At 40.5% G+C, this 19,115-nt stretch overlaps 1 protein-coding gene across 6 annotated transcripts in view; it reads right to left on the reverse strand.

Annotated features, from left to right (window-relative positions):
* LOC137331497 (inactive N-acetylated-alpha-linked acidic dipeptidase-like protein 2) overlaps nucleotides 1-19,115 on the reverse strand; it is a 715,700-nt gene that overhangs the window by 626,557 nt on the left and 70,028 nt on the right. For 4 of the 6 annotated variants that reach the window (XM_067995330.1, XM_067995327.1, XM_067995328.1 and 1 more), the window contains one exon: nucleotides 8,720-8,800. The gene's annotated coding sequence lies outside the window, so the exon portion shown is untranslated. The remainder of the gene's footprint in view (nucleotides 1-8,719; nucleotides 8,801-19,115) is intronic. The other 2 variants (XM_067995331.1, XM_067995329.1) reach the window with 1 other exon arrangement.

Below are 19,115 nucleotides of genomic sequence, written 5' to 3' on the forward strand. Positions count from 1 at the left end.
TTTCTCTCCCTCCTTTTTTAAATAGTGGGGTTACATTTGCCACCCTCCAATCTGTAGGAACTGTTCCAGAGCCTATAGAATTTTGGAAGATGACCACCAATGCATCCACTATTTCCAGGGCCACTTCCTTTAGTACTCTGGGATGTAGATTATCAGGCCCTGGGGATTTGTCAGCCTTTAGCCCCATTAATTTTCCTAGCACTATTTTTTTTTACTAATACTGATTTCCTTCAGCTCCTCTCTCTCACTAGACCCTTGGTTCCCTTACATTTCTGGGAGGTTATTTGTGTCCTCCTTTGTGAAGACAGAACCAAAGTATGTGTTTAATTGTTCTGCCATTTCTTTGTTCCCCATTATAATTTCCCCCATTTCTGACTGTAAGGGACCTACATTTGTCTTCACTAATCTTTTACTCTTGACATATTTATAGAAGCTTTTACAGTCAGTTTTTATGTTCCCTGCTAGTTTACTCTCATGCTCTATTTTTCCCTTCTTAATCAATCTCTTTGTTCTCCTTTGCTGAATTCTGAACTGCTCCCAATCCTCAGGCTTGCAGCTTTTTCTGGCAATTTTATATGTCTCCTCTTTGGATCTAATACTATCCCTAATTTCTTTTGTAAGCCACGGTTGAGCCACCTTTCCTGCTTTAGTTTTGCGCCAGACAGGAATGAATAATTGTTGTAATTCCTGCACACGTTCTTTAAATATTAGCCATTGCCTATCCACCGTCATCCCTTTTAGTAAAGTTTCCCAATCTATCCTAGCCAACTCACACCTCATACTTTCATAATTTCCTTTATTTAGATTCAGGACCCTAGTTTCGGATTCGACTACTTCACTCTCCATCTTAATGAGGAATTCTATCATGTTATGGTCGCTCTTCCCTAAGGGACTCCGCACAACAAGATTGTTAATTAATCCTTTCTCATTGCACAATACCCAGTCTAGGATCGCCTGTTCTCTAGTTGGTTCCTCAACGTATTGGTCTAGAAATCCATCACGTACACACTTCAGGAAACCATGAACAAGTTCTTTATAAACACATTTACAATTTCACTGCATAAAAATACATAGATAATATTCCCTCACGATTTTTTTAAAAATCACAATGCTGGAGTTGCAAATGTATATCCTCAAAATGTTTTTTTCTGGTATTAGTGAATCATGTTCTGGTGTTTCTTTTTCCCCAGCAACACAGTAGATGTGCAACAGAAAGAGAATCATGTAACAATCAGTATACTGGTGAAAAATATCTGAGGTGGTTGGCAATATACAGTGTGCAATTTGTAAGCTCAAGTCTATCAACTAGCATCAGAAAATAAAAACAAGTGACTGGTCATGGAAATACACTGAAACTGAGTAAATGGTTGAGTGATTAACAATGTTAGCAATTACACACTATCAAGTGGTCACAACCTAACTAAATACTGATGGAAAGTATTCCCAAACAAACCATATTTAGACAAGTCAACCACTGTCGGTCATCTGAGTTGCTAGATAACCCACCTTCAACAAAGATCTTTCTCATTCTTTGATACAGTTCATTCACAAGATACATAGAGAAATCTAAATGCCAAGCACCAAAGAAAAAATAAGCTTTGTAATTGCTGAGAAAAATGAAATTTGTAAGTAATTTTAGACAAAAGAAAAATCTGAGATTTGGCCTCATGACCAAGTATCAGATGCAACAGGATGATCTATAAAACTTACTTACTCAGCGCTTGGTTATCAGAATAAAAATTTTGAACATTTTGGAAGTGAGGAAAACAAAATCAGAAGTTCAAACTGAATCAGTCACAAGACTGCATAGAATAATTTCAGGTCAGAATCTAACCATGTTGGATGAATATAAGGCTTAACTTATTGGTAAACCTCAATAACATTAAATATTCTCCCACCGAGTTTTCCCGCGAAAAATGGTGACAAGCTGTGATGACTACTTTGTAAACCCTCGGTGATTGATCTTGATTGGACAATAAACAAGAGTGAACAGAGTACACAGGATTTTAAATCCCAAAAGGGTTTAATAAAAATGTTACACTGGCATCAAAAGACAAACCTTTTTAATTCAGCATTGTAAACTTTTAAGTTAAGAGTAATCACAGACAGTCCCTGAAGGGAGTCATCTGACCCTTCATCTGCAATAAGTCTGTTAGATCCCACCTTTAGGATCTTGGGTATGGGCAGCTCCAGCAGGCTAAAAGAACTAGGTTTTCCATTCGACCAATAAGTCGGTGTTAGGGTTACAATCCTCCTCTGCTCAGATCTTATACACAGCTCTCTGGATTAGAGGAAATGGAGGCACCTGAACATTTAGGAGATTCTATTCTAGAAGATTAACAGACCAATGACTGGCTCAATTCCTGCAACAAAATCTTGGCAGTCATTTATTTGGGAAGGAGATCTTGTGATCTATCTCCCGGTAACGCAATGTTGACAGCAACATGGAGTGTCTCAAGCTGGAGATTTTCAACTAAAAAGCTAACGAGGTCCTGACAATGTCAATGATACATCTATATTGTGTATTTTCACATGGAGCCTAATGAGTCGCTTCCCTACATACATGACATACCACTGTGATCATATTTGATAAAAATCTCGCCGCTGCCTGTGTATTCATTTCCTAATAACGGGGCCAATGACACAGCTCAAGGGTGGAGTCTTTTGACATGCCACCTTGCATTTGGTTGCATCTGTCCATCACCCTGGTTGCTCATGGGAGGCAGCCAGCTGGCAGGAAACAACTCAATTCCCCAACGACACTAAGAAAGCTATCTCCCCTCAGGCATATACCCTCATTATTTCAATATTTGGATTCAGAGGCAACTAGCCCAAAATTTATCAGCATGTTCATATCCTTACTTTTAAGAAAAATAAAATGCAACAGGTACCATACATCTATAGGGAAGCTAAACAGTCATGGGCTTCTTCATTTGAAAGTAGGATTTTAGATGTCCAGCATTAAATTTTTAAAAATCAACATTTGGCCAAAATTCATTGTCGGATCTCCTAGATTCCCACATAATTACATACAGTAAAAAAGGCAGGAATCAGGATGTAGTGCCAGCCTTGGCTCAGTGGTTGCACTCTCACCTCTGACGCAGAAGGTCACGGGTTCAAACTCCACTCGAGACTTGAGCACATAATCTAGGCTGACAGTTCAATGCAGTTCTGAAGGAGTGCTGCACTGTCAGAGGTGACATCTTTCAAAGGAGACATTAAACTGAGGCCCTATTTGCCCTCTCAGGTGGACATAAAGGATCCCATGCCATTATTTGAAGAGCAGCAGGGGAGTTCACCCTGGCTGACATTTATCCCTCAACCAACATCACTAAAACAGATTATCTGATCATTTATCCCATTACTGTTTTGGGACCTTGCTGCATACAAAGCGGCAGCGACATTGCCCTACATTACAACAGTGACTACACTCCAAAAGTACTAAATTAACTGTGAAGCGATTTGGGATGTTTTGAGATCATGAAAGGCACTATATAAATGCAAGTTCTTTCCTTTTTCTAAAGATCAACAAATTACTTTCTTCACGTCCTATTTTTCCTCTAATGACAGAAGACTAAATAAAAAGGACATTGATAATAAGATGCATGTGTTGAATAAATACTTTCATCACCCTGAATGAATAAATGTAACGACTGAGCCTTAGATACAGTTCAAGTTAAAAGCATCACTAAGTGTTTAAAACAGAAACTTTTAGCATTACCAGGATTCAATACATCCTAGCCTAAAGGTACACAGCATTTTTTATGATGAGTCAAGACTGTAGATGCATTGAGGATAATATTTCTTTTCATATAATGACAGTATTTCTCTTAAATATGAGCTATTTCTATGTTTAATCTAATGTTTTGATCTAACTGAATGGATCTAATTGAACAGGCTCAAGAGGCTGAATGGCCTACTTCTGTTCCCATGTTGATCTCATTTAGTACTCTGCACATTCAGACATTTTAAGTCTCAAATATACTTGCTTTTCACAGAACATCTAGAATCCTGAAATATTTTGTAAATAAGACAATTACAAAACAGAATGTGTGTTTTCTTTCATTTAATATTTCCTAACTCATACTGTTATAACGTTACAAATTTGATTCCGAAGCCCCTCAAAAGAAACAAACAGTTCCATTCTGGCGGGATTTGTAAACCATGTAGCTTTCCTGTAGAGCTGTCAATCAAGACGCAGAGTAATTACAAAATTCACGCAATTCTTTCTCGTAATTCACTAGGTTGAAAACCAAGCCTGCTAATAACAAGTTTACACAGTCACAGCCAAGGACCAGAAAGTATTTTAGCACAATTACAACCACACAAGCTCCTCACAACAATTATATGAAAAACCATATAGGAATTGCTGGTCTTTGTTGAATAAATAAAAAGCAGCATCATGCAGAGAAAAGGAGAAAGGAAAAAGACAAGGCAAGCATGTTGTCTCATGGGATTACCCTTTTGGAATTCTCAGCAGTCAGTTACAAAGTATCACTGGCAAAGTTGTCGGAACACGTCACCTGAACACCCTCCTGGTTGGTGAATAATACATGGTGACAGGTAAATCAAAAATTGGTAAAACTAATGACATGAAATTGATCATATGAAATAGTAGAATTGAGGGATTATAACTAATAAGAACATTCTATAACTAACGTAAATAACTAAACAGTGTTATCAGAACAGCTAATTGATGCTGTAAACATATTCACACCAGTCAATCATAGTATTCATGAAAGAACTTGAACCAGCTTAATTTTTGATCACGGTTGACTTTTTAAAAAAATATCCAGCAATAACCTCCCACAAGCAACTTGATTAGCAAGATGATTGAATCTCTTATGGGGATTTTACCACAGACATAAATGGGCTTGACTTTTCAGCAATACAGTTGGGCCTATCCTTAAGGAATCTAACACACAGTCAGCACCTGAGACTGTGGTCTGAAATCACATGGATCTCATTCTGAATGATTGATTGATTGGTGAAATAATTGGATTGAATCACTGCACAAAGTTTTTTTTGCCAAGTTAATAGAAAAATATAGCACAACAACATACTTGGCATGTACCTTAGAGTTTAAAAAAAACATGCTGTGCATTCTGGTACTCTCCATAGATGGCTGCTGTATTTGGAAGCTGTATCAATTTTTCCCTTGCACAGACATGCAAAGTATATACATTTAAGCACTTGAAAAAATAAAACCTTTTTGATTTGCAGCAATTAACTTGTAGTTTAGTGTCACCACGTCTAAATGCTATTTGCCACTTCTGATTGCAACTAAATCGGACTCCATGGGTACGCCACATGCCTGGTTCCAGCATTTGTTACACACATCCCCATTATGAACCGGTTACATTAATTAATGTATTACAAATTGTTTAGCACATCACGGAATGGGCACCATGGGGCTGATTTGCTTTTGAATAACGCTCCATTTGCTGCAGTTTCTATTTGCAGTTGACACACATTTCCTGGGGAACTCCAGCATGGGCAGGAAGCTCCTGCTTGAAACAAGCATGAACATTTAAACTGGATGTAAGTGATGGGGAAATGATAGAATAATATCATCCACATCAAAGACTCGGCCGAAGCTCTGGGTAACAGAACGCTCATGATACACATTGCTAGGCTACCCTTTCAGATCAGAAGAAGAGAAAACAGCAACTTCCTGGGACCTCAAGGGCGTTTTTTTTTAAATGATACATTACAACAGCAGGGTTGCACTACTGGAAAGCCATTCGCTGCTGTAGCCAGCATACCTAAAGTCTGCCCAAGCTTGTGCTGCTACTGCCCTTTATGACCTGCAGCAACATACAGCTTCCCGCTCCCAACTGAGTCAGCGCTGAATCCCTGGCTGCAGCCCTGCCCAGCACTCACCCAACATACGAGCTAATCCCAGAAATCCGGACAGGCTCAGCTATGTACGAGTTGGACTCATGCAAAATGCACACCGCCCGACTTGCAGTAACCAGAGAGAGTGAGGAGGAAAATTGATCCTGTGTGTACTATAGTTAATTTTCATACAAGCTAATCAGTATTGATTAAGGAGAATATTGCAGTGCTGGAGATAGAGGATGTCCTGGAAGGGTCAAGGACAGAATCTATTTGGTTAGAGTTAAAAGAACAATAGAGGTGCCATTACACTACTGGGAATAGTCTTATAGACCACTAACTAGTGGGAAGGACATAGAGGAGCAAATTTGCAGGAAAATTACAGAGATGTGCAAGAACCATAGAGTAGTGATAATGGGGGACTCTGACTATCCTAATATAGACTGGGATAGTAATAGTGTAAGGGGCAAAGAGGGGTTGGAATTTTTGATGTGTGTTCAGGAGAACTTTCTTGACCAGTATGTTTCTGGTCCAACGAAATGAGGTGGGCCAAGTGGAGCAAGTGTCAGTGGGGGAACATTTAGGGAACAATGATCATAGTAACATGAGGTTTAGATTAGTTATGGAAAAGGACGATAACCACTCTAAAGTAAAAATACTCAATTGGAGGAGGGCCAATTTCAATGGGATGAGAACGGATCTGGCCCGGGTAAATTGGAATCAAAGATTGGCAGGCAAAACTGTAATTGAACAATGGCCGGCCTTTAAAGAAGAGATGGTTAGGGTACAGTCTAGGTACATTTCCACGAGGGAGAAAGGTAGGGCAACTAAAACCAGAGCTCCCTGGATGACAAAAGAGGTAGAGAGTAAGATGAAGCAGAAAAAAGGGGCATATGACAGGTGTCAGGTTGATAATACAAGTGAGAACCAGGCTGAATGTAAAAAGTTCAGAGGGGAGGCGAAAAAGGAAATAAGAGGGGCAAAGAGAGAGTATGAGAATAGACTGGTGGCTAACATAAAAGGGAATCCATCAGTCTTCTATAGGTATGTAAACAGTAAACGAGTAGTAAGAGGAGGGGTGGGGCCGATTAAGGGCCAAAAAAGAGATCTACTTATGGAGGCAGAGGGCATGGATGAGGTACTGAATGAGTACTTTGCATCTGTCTTTACCAAGGAAGAAGATGCTGCCAAAGTCACAGTAAATGAAGAGTTACTGGATGGGCTAAAAATTGATGAAGGGGAGGTACAAGTGAGGCTAGCTTAAAATAGATAAATCACCCGGTCCGGATGGGATGCATCCTAGGTTGCTGAGGGAAGTAAGGGTGGAAATTGCAGAGGTACTGACCATAATCTTCCAATCATCCTTGGATACGGGGGTGGTGCCAGAGGACTGGAGAATTGCAAATGTTACACCCTTGTTCAAAAAAGGGTGTAAGGATAAACCCAGCAACTACAGGCCAGTCAGTTTAACCTCGGTGGTGGGGAAACTTTTAGAAATGATAATCCGGGACAAAATTAACAGTCACTTGGACAAGTGTGGATAAATTAAGGAAAGCCAGCATGGATTTGTTGACGGCAAATCGTGTCTAACCAACTTGATTGAGTTATTTGATGAGGTAACAGAAAGGGCCGGTGAGGGGTTGATGTGGTGTAGTATATGGACTTCTAAAAGTTTGATAAAGTGCCACATAATAGGCGTCATCAAAGTTGAAGCTCATGGAATAAAGGGGGCAGTGGCAGCATGGATACGAAATTGGCTAATAGGAAAGAGAGAGTAGTGGTGAATGGTTGTTTTTCGTACTGGAGGGAACAGTACAGTGGTGTTCCCCAGGGGCCAGTACTAGGACCATTGCTTTTCTTGATATATATCAATGACTTGGGTGTACAGAACACAATTTCAAAATTTGCGGATGACACAAAACTTGGAAGGGTAGTGAACAGTGAGAAGGATAGTGATAAACTTCAAGAAGACAGAGACAGGCTGGTGGAATGGGCGGACACGTGGCAGATTAAACTACGCAGAAAAGTGTGAAGCGACACATTTCGGTAGGAAGAATGAGGAGAGGCAATATAAACTAAAGAGTACAATTCTAAAAAGGGTGCAGGAACAGAGAAATCTGGAGGTATATGTGCACAAATCGTTGAAGGTGGCAGGGCTGGTTGAAAAAGCTAATAAGAAAGCTTACAGGATCCTGGGCTTTATAAATGGAGGCATAGAGTACAAAAGCAAGGAGGATATGATGAACCTTTAGAATACACTGGTTCAGCCACAACTGGAGTATTGTGTCCAATTCTGGGCACCGCACTTCAGGGAGGATGTGAAGGCCTTAAAGAGGGTGCAGAAGAGATTTACTAGAATGATTCAGGGATGAGGAGCTTCAGTTACGTGGATAGACTGGAAAAACTGGGGTTGTTCTCCATAGAGCAGAGAAGGTTGAGAGGAGATTTGATCGAGGTATTCAAAATCATGAAGGGTCTGGACCTAGTAGATAGAGAGAAACTGTTCCCATTGGTGGAAGGGTCAAGAACCAGAGGATTTAAGGTGATTGACGAAAGAACCAAAGGTTATATGAGAAAAAACTTTTTACACAGTGAGTGGTTGTGATCTGCAATGCACTGCCTGAGGGGGTGGTGGAGGCAGATTTAATCGTGACTTTGAAAAGGGAATTGGATAAGTACTTGAAGGGAAAAAATTTGCAGGGCTACGGGAATAGGGCGGAGAGTGGGACTAACTGGACTGCTCTTGCAGAGAGCCGGCACGGACTGGACGGGCCAAATGGCCTCGTTCCATGCTGTAACCATTCTATGATTCTTTATCAGTGTACAGTCTCTTGTATCAGTATCTAAAAATGGAACATGTAATAAGTTAGAAAGAACTTACATTTATATTGCACCTTTCACATCCTCAGGATTTCCCAAAGTGCTTCGCAGTCAATGAATTACTTTTGAAGTGCAGTCACTGCTGAAATGTAGGCAAATGTAACAATCAATTTGTGCACAGCAGGGACCCACAAAAAGCAATAAGATAAATGACAAGTTAATCTGTTTATAGTGCTGTTGGTTGAGGGATTACTTTTGGCAGGACCACAGAAGGAGCTCCCGTGCACTTCTTTGAATAATACCATTGGATCTTATACATCCACTAAAAGGGTAGATGTTTAATGTCTCAGCTGAAAGACGGCATCTCCAACAATGCAGCGCTCCCTCAGCCTAGATAATGCGCTCAAGTCTCTGGAATCTGGCTTGAACCTATGACCTTCTAACTCAGAGGCAAGAGTGCTACCACTGAGCCAATGCTGACAAGTTTTGTGGTGAATAAAAATAACTTTTCTTGGTTAACTCAAAATGGGATAATCCATCGAAAAATTTGTCAACTGTATCTTCTTCCTTCAGAAAGGGCATATTGCAATTTCTGACAAAAAATTGGATTTTGCAAAACATCTGGTTTTACTCCCACTTTATAAAGAGCTAGGATGATTATACTGGCAAGTAAGCTGGCAAACCTGTCGACGAGTAATCCTCCCAAAGAACACCATTGACAACCAAGTCTCGCAATCTTTTCTCTCCTGCAGTCAAATTGCAAACAATGTTCCACAAATAGCAATGAGATAACTGACCAAGTAATCTGTTTTTTGGTGGTGTTTGTTGGGGCATATATGTTAGCCAGAACACTGGGAGAACATTCCTGCTCTTCTTCAAACAGTGTCATGGATCGTTTATATCCACCTGAACAGGCAAACAGGATTCTCAATTTAACATGTCATCTGAAGGACAATTGCAGCTGTACTGCAATAAAACGTCTGCCTCAATTATGGGCTCAAATCCTGACATGGGGCTTGAATCCGTGACCCTCTGAGACAGAGTAATCGAGCTGTTTTGTAAGGTCATGAGCTCAAATATTCAACTGATTGTGGTAGACCTACTAATACTGAAGATACTTCTTCACATCTGAAAGCTCCCTGGTTATGAAACTTTTTATACATGTAAAGAAAAAGAACAATGTTACATTGGCTGACTGGGAACGTACGCGCACCAGGAGAGCACAGAATTCAGAGGGAGGCCCTCTGAAAACACAAATTACAGTAGCCTATAGCACAAGAACTTTTGAAATATCTCTTGTTCCAATGTACCATGTGAGGTTGTCTCCACCCAACTCATTCTTTGATTTGTCAATTTTCTTGAATATTATAGTCTTACCTTTTGAGTTTTTATTGACTAATATTTGAAAGGCTGAACTGTGATCACATAAAGTGTAACATTTTATGAATTAATTGTACTCCTTGAATAAGTGCCGGAGATAATTTACAAATTTATTTTACAATACAGGCAAAAAAAACGTGAAAAAAGCTGCTGTATCTTTTTACGTGAAAAAGGATTTTGGGAGAAACTAGGAAGAGACAATCACTTACAACTCAAAATATTTTCAGTTGAAGTAACAGCAATCTTGGAAAATTAAATGTTCCTCATGCAGCTTACTTAAAAAAAATTACAAAACATTTCTCAATCAAATCAAAAGTTTTTTTTAAAAAGTTATCATATTTAGTTACCCCTGGTATATTTTTTGCTCATTTTTGTGAATTTATCTGTAAACTTCATTTTGTACAACTTTAATAAAATGTAATTCATACAAAAATTCTATATACTTGCTTTACTAAAACCTTCAAGTGAATAAGTACTATAAAAGATCAAAGTAAATGATTTTTATTGTAAAATATTACAGTACATGTCACCACTGTGAATATTTGGTAATGAGAATAGATTAACACCTTATGTTCTACAAAATCTGTTCAGTAAGAACAAATGGATTTGGAGAGGATTTCCTAAGATTACATTTGGTTGTCTCTACTTTTAAGCCGCAATTATACTGCAGCTACCAGTTTTGCATTTGTAAGTGTGCAAATAGGTAGAACAGAATTATACTGCCAACTGCACCTTAGTGAAGGTCACATGAAGGTCAGCCACAAAGAAGCTCTGCGTATGCACAGTTGGATGCATATGCAGAGCTCTGTTCCCCAAACGACTAATTTTTAATGTTTGAAAAGGAAGTTTCAGCCCTCTATCAGCATTAAAAGGATTTCACACAATTTTTTTTAAACATTCAGGCAGTCCAATGTACTGTCTGGGCAGTTTTATACTTTGTTGGATTTATCCTGTACCTAGTGCAAACTAAGGTCAGTGTGAGCTGGCCTTCTGGAAGGAGTCTCACAGAACACTTTAGTGCACTCCAGAGTCACGTTATACGACTATTTTTGTGCTGATACACACCCAAAATCATTTTAGGCCGATTCAGAAGTGGCAATACAACTGCATCATTAAACAGACATAAAACCATTGTTGCAGTCTGACAATGAAGGCCACTGCCTCCATGAAAAAAAGAATCAGACAGACTTTTTGTCTTGTGTCATTTTCATCAATTATCACGTGAAAGTGATGAGAAATACTGACATGATTAAATGTCACATTATGTGTTTGCAAATAAAAAACATTTTCGCTAAAGTACTGCCTTTTTAAAAGGAGAAAATGTCTTAACTGTGACCTAGGGCTGCCAACCCTCCAGCATTGTCCTGGAGTCTCCAGGAATTAAAGATTAATCTCCAGGATACTGCTACAAGCTACCTAGGAAAATCATAGGGAGATTAAAAAAAAGTGTTTTTTGTTTTCTTTGAACATTTTCGTTTATTAGTTATGACAATATTGGGAGTTGGGAAAAAAGGCTATTTGACTATAAGAATCATCCAATCGGGTAGCAAAGAGACTGTTCACTTTCCAACTGGAGTGGGTAGGCGGTGCGCCCAGAGGATGGGCATATTGGTGTGACCAATGGTAGGAGCATGGCAGTGGGGCAGGGCGGTTGGAGGCAAGAGGTCATGTGATGAAACCTCTTGGACTACGTCCAGAGTTGGCAACCCTACTGTGGCCCGAGACCTTTTTAAGCTAAAGCAATCTGAATGTTTATTTTTTTAAAATCATCTTCCAACAGTACAATTAACTTGAAAACAATTTTATAAATTATCATGGTTTTTAATTAAATGCAAATGATAGTAATCTTAAAAAAATGCAAAATGCAAATTTCATTTTGAAAATGGAGGTCTTGACAACTTTAGGTAAAAATAAGTTCGACAAAACAGTCACTAAATATATACATATTTAAATGAGCTGCCTGAAGTTTTTTTTAATTGTAAAAAAATTGCTTGCCATGGAGCAAAACATTAAATCAGTGTAGTTAATTACTTTAATTGTAGTACATACCTCCTTTAATGAGAAGTAGAAAATAAATTCTTCACATTACAGGTATATGACATCAATTTCAGGGCTCGATGAATTCACTATGCGCCAAAAAAAGTCTACAGTGCAAATTTAAATCTACAGTGCACATTTTTATGGATCAATGCTGGATTACTAAAACTCCCATCATACCCAAATTACATACTATTACATTCATAGAAAATTCATCGGATGCATTGAATTGTAATAATTCAATGCTACACATTAACTGCAATATGGTTTCAGTTAGTGGGTAATAAATGAGATCGCTGTCACCTTCAAGTGCAGAACTAATACCCCATTTTCACAGGAGATCAAAATCTATTCAGGGATCCAAGCTGAACATTTTCCTCAGTGTTTTGTCTCTGAGGTAACTTATGCACTGGACAGTTGAATTACTGTACAACTGAGGCACTCTTTAAATGGCAGTGGGGATTCAAATTAGGTTATTTACATCAATTAGGTTAAAAATAGTTCAAGAGGGAAACATTTTTAAATGTACAGATACAGGGAAGTTAAAAAGATGCAGACAGAAACATTTTTGCAAACTCAGTTCTGAACAAAATTACCAATGCTAAATCTGATGATACAGTGGCTAAGAAAGAAAAAAGCTTGCAACTCAGTCTTTGTGTATATATTTTTATTTGAATGAAATCAGCACCAAATGGCAACACATACTTCCTTAAATGAAAAGTTCATATAAACAATTAATATTTTTCTTCACGATTGTCACAAACGTACACGTGCATTCAGTGGGTAGCAGGGGTCTCCAGCAATTAAAACAAGTTTTGTCAGGTCTCAAAAGCTCAAGAAATTATAGAAAGAAACAAATGTCTGAATTAAACAATCAGGGAAGTAATTTTGGTTTCATGAGAAAGCTAGGTGAAAGAACAAATATCAAAGTGCAGGATTCTAGTGTTGAATTAGTAGAAGGCAAAATAAATTAGCAAGTAATGATAAAGTGACGGTAAGCTTTAAAAGCCTATAAATTGTAGGAAGATGCAAAGACTGATGAAGGAAGGAGTCCCAAATTTTGAGGTCCTGGAGTAAGTCAATGAAAGGAAGGGAGGGACAGAGACAAGGAAAGAGACAGAGGGGAAAGGGAGAAGAAAGTAGAGGGATGGAAGGAAGGAGAAAGAAGAGAGAGAATGAAGGAGGGGAAGAGTAAGAAGTAAGGAGAGAGAGGAGGAAGGACAGATGGAGGGCGGAAGAAAGGCTAAAGGGAAGGAAGAAAAACAAGAGCAAGTGCAGAAAAAAGAGAGGATGGAGAGATAATTACCCACCATTTACATAACCACGTACAGACAGTCCAACACTAGGGAAGGTCACAGCCATCAAATTACATTTTAAATCGAGCCTGCCGGGTTGACTTTGGTGGTCTGAAATCTGGTCTGCAATATAAATTGTCTGTTGCGCATTGCATCATTTTTCTATATATCTGTTCCATCTACAAAGATCTGCAATAACCACTGGTCATGGATCAGGACTCTGCATTAATGGCACTTACAGAGAAATGTAAGGAATCTTACAACACCAGGTTATTTTAAAATCACAAGCTTTCGGAGATTATCCCCTTCGTCAGATGAATGAGTGAAAAGGTTCTCAAATTGCATATCTTATACAATGCTGGGACAGCATCACACCAATCAAAAGGTGTTGTTGTTATTCAAACAGGCCAGTCACGGAGAACAGCACGTCCCAGTACACTGGATATACATTGTGTCAATTACACAGGCAGGCAGAAAGAAACCCAAAATGGCAGAGAGAGAGAGAATATTAAAAAACATATAATTTTTTTCCCCCTTTTTGCTGGTGGGGTTACGTGTAGCATGACATGAACCCAAGATCCCGGTTGAGGCCGTCCTCATGGGTGCGGAACTTGGCTATCAACTTCTGCTGAGAAGGCACTGATCTTAACTATTTCAGGTTAATATTCTGTTCAATTATGGTGTAATTTATTTCAGGTGGGAGTTCCTCTCTTCTCCTGAAGGTGTTGGCTGGGTTTTCCACTTCCGGGTTCACCAGCCCATAATATTCTGCCCATTCATTTTAATGAGCAGAAAAGTCACAAGCTGGTGGGTGCAGAGGTAGTTATGCTGCCACCTGTCATGCTCTCACCTGTGACGCCGTCTCACAAGTTCCAATATCTCATGTGTGAGCCTAGTTAGCAAGGGTCAGAAAACTGTTTACAGAGGTGTCATAGCCAACCGCAATTCTGTCCTTTTCAAGCATGGGTTTGCTGAATCAGGAGCAGGAATCCTTCCTTAATCCAAGGCGACTGAATCAAATGGTTGCACTTCTGCTGCTACCAAGATGGGGGAAAAGTTAATTAAAAATTACTTTGTAAACTCACATCCTTATTTTCACTTCACAAAGAACATGAGATCAACAGTGGTTCATCAATCCTCTGCGTTATCTAGGAGCGACAATTTGTAAATTATTAGAAACACTATTAACTGTGATGATGTGACTGTGATTCTGATGATGAACACATTCTCATTAGACACTAACTCGTGCAAAAATCTCTGCTGTAGAGCTGGTGCAACGAAATAATTAACATGTACAAGATTTAAAACTGCTTTAAGTTGACACTAAGTCAACTGCAGTATTTCTTAAAACTTTGGTCTTGATCTCCAAATGCAAATGCTTTTCATGAGTGCTTCTCCACTCCCTGCCCTCCTTAAAAAAAAAACTTCTCAATCCACAGCTATACTCTTGATGTATTATGGCTGTAGATGTACAAAACTCTTGCAATCATCCATGACCAAAGGAATGGAAGCAATAAAAATATTTAAATCAAATTTACAAAGTTTACTTACATTCTTTTCAATTAAAATAATTTTTGGTTGCCTCTTATTTTGCCCCTGCAAAGGTCTATCCTGAGGCATTTTAAAATATATGCAATTGAGACAGAACAGCTCATCTGGTCTCAGCATGTTTTCTTCTGCACACATTCCTTCCTTCTTTCCCTCCTCACACCCCATACATGCCTTTCAAATACACACTAAGAATACTGGGGATAGGAGTAAAATGGACATCTCTTATTTGGCCATATTAACCATCCTGCATTGCGAATCATTCTTGAGAACAACCAACATTCACTTGATATTTTAGTTTTTATTTCACAACAGTTATCCACCTCATTTTGAGTTGCCGAGTTGATATCGGTACTCAAGGCAGTCAAGACACCATATGAGGCAGTGAAGAATTGGATTCAAGGATTAGTAGACGAAAAGAAACTGAAGCTCAAGGCAGCATATAAATTGTTGATGAATGCAACTCATCTTTGCACAGAAAGCAAAAAGCGGGTGGTGGAATTATGTGAAAAAGAGGGATGAGAAAACATTTTTAAAAATGGAAAAGTTAACCAAAGGAATGGGGATTTAAGTACAATGCTGAGATGTGCCCAAATGGCTGCAGCCACAGCCATGGCACAGAGCTAGGGGTCCCAAAAGCTTAAACATCAGGTAGACCAGTTAACTGGGGAAAATCATCAGTTGAAACAATGACTAGAAGATGCTCAGGGAGCACCATGGGAGATGAGGAACTGAGCCACGAGAGGCAGTGTAGGCTAAAAATCTACAAGTTGCAGGGAAGGCTCGGAAGGCATCTCAATGGGAGAATATGCAGGAGATGGGGATGATGATAATAGAGACTGCAATGAACTAGACAGGAAAGCAGTCTGCTATCACAACCGGGATTGTGATGGCGGAGACTCTGGCACCTTATCACAAGGGATGCCAGTGAATGTGATAATAACAAGTGTTCAGTGAAATGCTCAGGGACAAGTCACCTCACAGTGACTGAGGAATGACCCCTGAAGGCAGAAGAGACTAGTGCATTGGCATGGGAGCTTGGTGCTTTAAAAGACGGGGATCACCCAATGGTCGTAACCCAAGCATGGGGCGACGTTGGGAAGGGCACCCGGAACTGAGTGATGAGGAGGTAGACCAGCTGCTTCGAAAGAAGGGCCCCAATATAGAAGGCAACGGGTAAACGATGGGTCTGCTCGATCGGAAGGCCTTTTCCCAGACAGAGGTGAGCCCCACTGCTTCCATTGTGACTGTAATGGACATTTCGCCAAGATTGTAGGAGTGGGGTGAGGCTTTAGGGACATCAAAGAGCCGCAGAACAGGCCGCCTCCGATATATACTCCCAGGGCGAACATCCAAACACCCATCCGATGCAAAATCGAGTAAACTATTGGCTTTAATAACCGAGCAACAACTAACGCAAAAAGAGGGACAGAGAGCGACAGCTGCCGCTTCGGCTCCACTGCTACCTCACGTACCAGAGGGGAACCAATGAAAATTTCCCCCCGCCCCACCCCAAACCAGCCAGTAGTGAGATTCCGGCAAGATCATGATGCACGCCCCTTTGTCTCTGTTGCTTTAGATGGGGCCCAGCAGCAGCAAATGTTGGTAGTCTCTTAGCCATTCCACCTGGAGGTGGAGTCTACCGATAGGGGCCTGGCGGCCGTCCTCTGTCAGCAGATTCAAGGGAGGCCTTTCCCCACTGCATATGCATCCAGAATCCTTACTGGAGTGGAAAAGGCTTACAAACTCTGTGAACACTACCTGTTGGCCACATTTTGGGCAGTCAAGCACTTCAACTTTATAACCGGACTCCAGATTCTAGTTCTTCACTCCCTGCATACGCCACTGAACCTGCTCATGTGACCTGGCAATATGCTAGTATCTAACGCCCAGTTGAGCCACTGGACCTGTTACTCATAGAAAGACACTTGGACATCACCCCAAAACAAACCATGCTACTACCACAGTTAACGTTATATGAAGGGGAACCTCATGAATGCCCAATTCCCCTGTTACAATTCAAAATCCATCCCGTTCAGAATAATCCACTCCAGTAAGGATTCTGGATGCGTATGCAATGGGGAAGGGTTTCCCTTGAGCCTCCTGACAGAGGACGGCCGCATGGCTCCCATCGGTAGATGTCACCTCCAGGTGGAATGGCTAGGAATCTACCAATATTTGCTGCTACTGGCCCCCAGCTAAAGCAAGAGGCAAAGGGTCGTGCATCATGATCTCGCCGGAACCTAATAACTGGCTGGTTCGGGGTGAGGTGGGGTGGGGAGGGGGGATGAAAATTTTCATTGGCTCCCCTCTGGAACGTGAAGTAGCGGTGGAGCCGAAGTGATAGCTGCCACTCTCTGTCCCTCTTTTTGCGCAGATGTATACATCAATGGGTCGTCATTCCACAAGCAAGGATCCCTTATACCGGTTTTGCTGTCGTCTTCCCAGACCAGACATTACAGTATAAATGTAACATTCATTCAGCCCAGTATAGAGAACTTGCAGTTCTCCTAACTGCGGTCCCAGTTACTTCTCAACAGTCCATGAACATTTGGTCTGATAATACCTAAACCATTAACACCATGTTATCTCTGCTGCTATATCAGAAAAATCAGTTTAATACCACTGATGGTAAACCCCTTATTCATGCCCATCTTTTCCAGAAATTGCAGCAAGCTCTTAAAACCTGCTAAGTCACTTGCTTTATTGGAAAAGTTAAAGCCCATTCTAAGGCTACGGATCCCCAATCCCCAGGTAATTCAGCGGCACACCATGTGGCCAAAGAGGCAGCATGTATCGGTGATCCCTAGCAACCGCCCTGGCAATGGTAGCGTCCATATCCCGGGTCAAACCCTCACTAGATTTACATGCCCTCCAAACATAGAAGCATAGAAAATAGGAGCAGGAGTAGGCCATTCAGCTCGGCCATTCAATATGATCATGGCTGATCCTATATCTCAACACCATATTCCCACTCTCTTCCCATACCCCTTGATGCCTTATGTGTCTTGAAATCTATCTAGTTCCTTCTTAAATATATTCTGTGACTTGGCCTCCACAACCTTCTGTGGTAGAGAATTCCACAGGTTCACCACCCTCTGAGTGAAGAAATTTATCCTCATCTCAGTCCTAAATGTCCTACTCCGTATCCTGAGACTGTGACCCCTTGTTCCAGACGCCCCCCCCAAGCCAGGGGAAACATCCTCCCTGCATCCAGTCTGTCAAGCCCTGTCAGAATTTCATGTTTCAATGAGATCCCCTCTCATTCTTCTAAACTCGAGTGAATACAGGCCGAGTCGACCCAATCTCTCCTCATACGACAGTCCTGCCATCCCAGGAATCAGTCTGGTGAACCTTCGCTGCACTCCCTCTATGACAAGTATATCCTTTCTTAGGTAAGGAGACCAAAACTGCACACAATACTCCAGGTGTGGTCTCAACAAGGCCCTGTATAACTGCAGTAAGACATCCTTGCTCCTGTACTCAAATCCTCTTGCAATGAAGGCCAACATACCATTTGCCTTCCTAACTGCTTGCTGCACCTACACGTTTGCTTTCAGTGACTGGCGTACAAAGACACCCAAGTCCCTTTGTACATCAACATTTCCCAATCTATCACTATTTAAATAATATTCTGCCTTTCTGTTTTTCCTTCCGAAGTGGATAACTTCACATTTATCCACGTTATCTGCATCTGCCATGTATTTGCCCACTCACTCAACTTGTCTAAATTGCCTTGAAGCCTCTTTGCATGCTCCTCACAACTCACAATCTACCTAGTTTTGTGTCATCAGCAAACTTGGAAATATTACATTTGGTTCCCTCATCCAAATCATTGATATATATTGTGAATAGCTGGGGCCCAAGCACTGATCCCTGCGGTACTCCACTAGTCACCGCCTGCCACCCCGAAAAAAAACCCATTTATTCCTACTCTCTGTTGCCTGTCTGTTAACCAATTTTCAATCCATGCCAGTATGTTACCCCCAATCCCATGTGCACACCAACCTCTTAGGTGGGACTTTATCAAAGGCCTTCTAAAAATCCAAATAAACCACATCCACTGGTTCTCCCTTATCTGTACTACCAGTTACATTCTCAAAAAAATCCAGTAGGTTTGTCAAACATGATTTCCCTTTCATAAATCCATGTTGACTTTTTCTAATCCCGTTGATATTTTCTAAGTGTCCTGTTATC

This window comes from Heptranchias perlo, chromosome 13 (genome assembly GCF_035084215.1).
Source record: "Heptranchias perlo isolate sHepPer1 chromosome 13, sHepPer1.hap1, whole genome shotgun sequence".
In the NCBI taxonomy this organism is placed as follows: domain Eukaryota; kingdom Metazoa; phylum Chordata; class Chondrichthyes; order Hexanchiformes; family Hexanchidae; genus Heptranchias; species Heptranchias perlo.